We start from the raw sequence: 5356 nt of genomic DNA on the forward strand, positions 1-5356 counted from the left end.
TTGTCAGCCTGTGTGGTTTCAACAGGACCACCAGACTCCAGAGCTTGTGAGCTCTTGGGAGGCCGTCACACAACACCTTCCCAGCACACGCTGTCCTGATGCTTTTCCAATAACTGTTTCTCCACCCACAGCCCATTCACACAAACTCTCACAAAAGCGGCCTTTGCAACACTTCCTTTGGAGCGGAGATAAATGGAAGGAAAACCCACTAGTCTCTTAAAAAATTGACGGACAGAAGGAAAACCCACATGTCATATCATGATATGCGAATACAACACTTATTTTCATGTAAGAAGGCTATGGGATTTGCTGACAGTGCTGAGGCTACCATTTAAAAGAGATGGGTAATGTACATTGGATTTATGCAACTTTAGAGCCATAGTATAGGCTTGCATCCACGTGCAGGAACGGAGAAAGGCTGAATGTCTCTGCGACATGGTCCCTGAAGGCCCATAGGACGCAGCACATACCCTCCCTGAGACTGAAGGGACTGTTGGATTTAGCTGGTAAATCATATGTGAGGCAGCACATCCGTTCAGCTGCTGCCTTTGCAGGGGTTTCCTCAGGTGTGTTTTTATCTACAGGACAACAAATCTGGTCCTGAGGAAACAACGGGATCTTCAGTGTTCAGCCCATCCTGTAGCAGCTCTTCTGCTGTCAGGGCGCTGGCCTGAGGGCACCGGTTAGCGTGGGCACTCGCTGGCCGTGGGACTCAGCCACAGGTCTGACTGGGCTTGACACATCCTCAGGTTAATCAGAGTGGGTTTGTTCAAGCTAAATTATTTGTGCAGACATCTGTAAATAAGAAGGCAGAGATTCTTCTTTGCGGTTGTTAACTATGCTCTCTTGAGTTTGCTGATCGGAAATGCTCCTTTCCCAGCACTGATTACTCTCCAAGTGACAGTTCTCATCCAAGCTAATTGACAGCAGTTGCCCGAGAGTGCTGCTTTGCTGCACAGTTGGGGTACGGTTGTGTGGTTAAAGCTGCACTGCTCTGAGATGCTGATTTTCCTAGTTTGATCTGGGCCATATACTTTCCAGCATCATCAGTGAAACAGGGAAACAGAAGCCCTGAGGAAGTTCAGATAACCTCCAAGAGGTTATCTGATGGAATCAGATGTGAAATCATGCCACTACACTTTAATTGGAGTGCAAAAGCCAACTGAAAAGAAAGGTCAAAAGAATAATTCATGAAAAATGCAGCAATTATGTCTGGAGCTTCGGTTTGCTCAAATGTTTCCCCAGTAGGAGATGCTTGGGCTAGCAACGAAGTCAGGTTCATAAGCTGAGTTCACATGTTCAGCCCTCTCAAAGTATCAAATATACAAGGCAAATATGAGGGGGGTAAATGCTGGAACCTTGGTATCTGTCTGCAGACTGACACTAACTGGGGGTCACACCTGGGTCTGTAAGGAGTGGCGATAAGCACACGCACTGTGTGGCTGGAGTTTTTGAACCCACGTTCAGCCACATGAGACAGAGGAGCAGGCCACTAAAAACCTCAGGGTTCCTACAAGCTTCTGAAAATCAGGGAGAGGCTGAAGAGACCCAAACTGGTGCGGGTTTGGAACAGCAACAGTCTGAGACTGCTCGGCAGCATGAGCTGTGCACCAGGCAGTGCTGTGCAGCGAGGAGGCAGCGAGCGGCGGCAGGAGCGATAGAGAGCTCAGGGGCTGCCAGAGATGGGTGCTGAGACCTGGAGCAAAGAGCTGTAAGGAGACAAACCTTAAAACTCTGAGAAATAAGGGGTAGCTTGTTTTTTTTTCAACAGAGGTGTAAACCTGATCCCCTGGGTCCTGGTGTTTGATGCACTATCCTTTCTTCCTGAAGTTCCTTGCTATGCAAGTGAGCTGGTACTAACATGCACAGAGGGCTTGGTGTACTGAAGCATGAGAGTGCTTAAACCATCTGAAGTTTGTCTCCTGCTGTGCTACCCGCAGTACTGTGATGGGATGATGAAGTCATTGGTCCACACACATAGTGGCAAATGCCACTCTGAACAGGACTTACTCTCACTGCCCGCCCCGAAGCCTCCAGCTTTTGCTGCCTAACAAAAAGTGCAGGTCTAGATGGACCCAAAAAGGCAGTTAAGAGCTGCTGTTGGAAGCTTCTTCACTGCATCAATTGCTTTGCCTATGTGGGGCACCCACGCTGATAATTTAGGTGATGAATTCAACCTGGTGATGTTGCATCACAGAACTTTCATAAAACACTGTTTAAGACTGAGGCAATTCAAGGATGATTCATCTTTCTCCTGGAAACAGATGCTGGTTTGGGCACTTTTTGTGTGTCCTGTTGGAATTGTGCAATGGTGACATTTTTCTTGGTAAACAATCCACTCCTTATCTAGCTTCACTGTATAAAATAGGTGTTCTGATTCCTAAGGCACCCTACAGCCCTTCCCGGAGGCTCTTCCAATCTAATTCCATCTTTTTGCACTTTGGAGACCACAACTATATGTTTTGTTCTACCTGAGACTTCATCAGGACTCTGTGCAATGGTGTTCATAGTTTGGAGATGCTTCGTCTTCCTGTGGGATCTGTTCCACCCCATCCCCATGTCCCAGAGGGATGATTTTCACCCACCATTTATTTTGGCCAAGCTGTCATGTTTTATTTCCTCACAGTCAACCACTTCAGTGCTACACCGTGTTCTCCCGCCTTTCCTGCCACAGACCTTGCACAGCAACAGTTGCAATGTAGTCATTGCTGTTCCTCGGTGGTTTTAGTTTTCCTGTGAAGTCCATTTTTAGATATTCTGTCTTACATACCAGGGCCCTTTATTGACAAAACACTTCAGTTGGTTTTGCTTCTTCTTTTCCAAGTTGTCTCCTGTTGGAGTTGATGGGCTCAAACATCTGTCAGCTTTTGGCTTTGCCAATTAAAAAAGACAACCACCTCTCAATTCCTATGCATTTAATTTATGTGGGCTACACGAGTTCTCATTATTTCTTCTCTGGATTCTTTGGTAAAAACTGCTGTTAAACTGAAGCGTATTGCTGGTTTTGTAGATCACTGGGAGAAAGGTGCTTGCCTTTAATTTACCAGCTTGGGAAACAGCAGATTTTCCTCACAGGCTGGAATAGCAGCACTGTTGGTTGGTATCTTCCAGTCTTTCTGCTGCTGATTGACAGAAGACAGTATGAGCCCTTTGGTCCTTCGTGGAGATTTGCAGCCGGCTGTGTCAGAAATGGAGTGTGAGCGATCGGCTCTTCTTCTTCGGCTGCAGAGAGAGGAGTGAATGAATTGCACTTCACATTTCTCTGAGTGGCTTCATATGCCAGAAGCTTCCTCTGAGCGAAAGACAGATCTCTTTGTAAGAAAGAACATCAGCTTTTCTCAGCCCCCGGAAAGATTATATTTCTGGTGCCACATTGAACATTTTCCATAAAAATACCCAAAGAGGAAAGATGTGGTTCCTGCCAGCTAATTTAAGCCAACTAATTGTCTAGTGGAAGCTCATCATCTACACAAGGGAGAGCTGGGCTTGTCCAGGGAGCTGAAAACTGCCTTCAGCCCTCTCTCCTGGGTGGGGAAGGGCCGAGCTGATCAGGTGAACTGAACACCGAAACTCTGGGCAGCTGACGTTAGGCAAGATGAACCCAAAGGGTCTGACAAACAGCATTGTTCGGCTTTTGGGCTTTGTCTAAACAGAGCATAACAAGCTACTCACCTTGACAGCAGCATCTTAAACCACGGGCTGTCTCATCGACTGGTGCTGTTGCCGTCATTCCACTCAGCCTACTCAGGGCTGGGTGTGATCAGCTGCCGACAGGAACGTCGCGCTGGACCCTCCACCCACCTGCTGGGACGGTCCCTGGTTAAAATCCCGGCCTAGGCTGCAGTGATGGTCGTTCATATCACATTTTTGAAGGTTTATGGGTTTGCTTGTTGGTTTCACTTCTCATCCCAGCAGCTGCCTGACAGATGCACCTGCTTTGCACCTTTCTTGGCAAATCTGAGGGAGTACCAGAGATTCACATGGTCTTGCAGACCAGTGGGTGTTTTAGGTCTTTTTTAATATGGTGAGAAGCACTTCAGGTGTGATGAGTTTGTAGGTCTCTGGTTGGATGGTTCAGAGTACTTCTGTACCAGCATTTCAGCAGTGCTTTACTGTTCCACAGTATTGCTCGTTCGGAGGGTTTCAGGATGGTCTGTGACACCCCTGACCGAGCAGCTGAGGGTGATGTACAGTCTGTACCAACCTGCGGTACAACCTCTTACACCTCCTGCGCTTATCAAGGCCACAGGCCCTGTGCAGAGACCCCGCTGTTGGGTAAACGCATCCCCCAGAGGGGCTGGAGAAAAGGAGAAGCAGAAAAGAGGAGAGGAGGGAAGATGTGGGATGTGTGCATGGCCATGCTGACAACACAGATTTACAAAATCAGCACAGTTTTCTCCATTTGTGAGGAACTCAGTGAAAGATTTGAAGCCAACAGGGTGTGATGGATGGAAAAGCAATTGGTAAAATGAGATGTTCTTTTGTCTTGTTCACTTGACTTGAGGAATAGGAACAGGCAGGTGAGGGGACTTGGAGAAGGTGCTGTGCACCTGGGAGCTTGTCAGCTTCTCCCAGGTAGATCTAACCCAACTTGTTTACCTCTGCCTGGGATCCTCCACACAATCAGATGAGAAAGGTGGAAAGGGATTGATCTGTGTGTCACCAAGACTCTTTGCAAACCAGCCCTTGCCCGGTTGCTGCCCTCCATCCTCCTCTATGTTTCTTTTCTCTTCTCTCTTGATCATTTGCAGGATGCGTTGCTCATTGCAGGACCAGTGTCTTTTCCCCTGCCAGACCTGTGCCGTGGTACCTCCTTCACCTTTTCCAACTGCAGTAAACTCACAAACATCCCCACTGCAACGTGGAATACAGGTAGGATGTTTGCTGCTGTCAGCAAGGCTTGCATGAATTATTTGTAGTTGTTCTATCTCTTTGCAGCTTTGGGAACAGTCCAGCCAGAAGGAAATCATTAGGTGTTGGAAAGGAGAACACAAGTGTGTAAAATGTGGCTGTTCACTGAAATGGGTTGTCTACAATGTGAACCAGTGGGACTGGCAGCTCTGGCCGGGGGTGCTGGAGCTCTGCCTTCTTGGGGAGGTATTTGCAGGGAAAGCTGCCCCAGAGCCACGTGCTTCACTGTCACAGAGGTGGGGGACAGCGTGTGAGCTGTTACAGAAAGCAACGTGCTGGGGTCCGGAGCAGCTGGCTCTCTGCCGCCAGGCTGCATGTCCAGAGCAGCATCACATCCTCTGTTTTGTGCAGAGCCACCCAAAGCCTTGAGCAATAGGTGATGCCCTGGACTGCACTGGTCTAGATACAGTCTGTACAACTGCTGCTCCAGAAGTTGTGTTACCAT

Source organism: Columba livia, chromosome 16 (assembly GCF_036013475.1).
Source record: "Columba livia isolate bColLiv1 breed racing homer chromosome 16, bColLiv1.pat.W.v2, whole genome shotgun sequence".
Classification (NCBI taxonomy): domain Eukaryota; kingdom Metazoa; phylum Chordata; class Aves; order Columbiformes; family Columbidae; genus Columba; species Columba livia.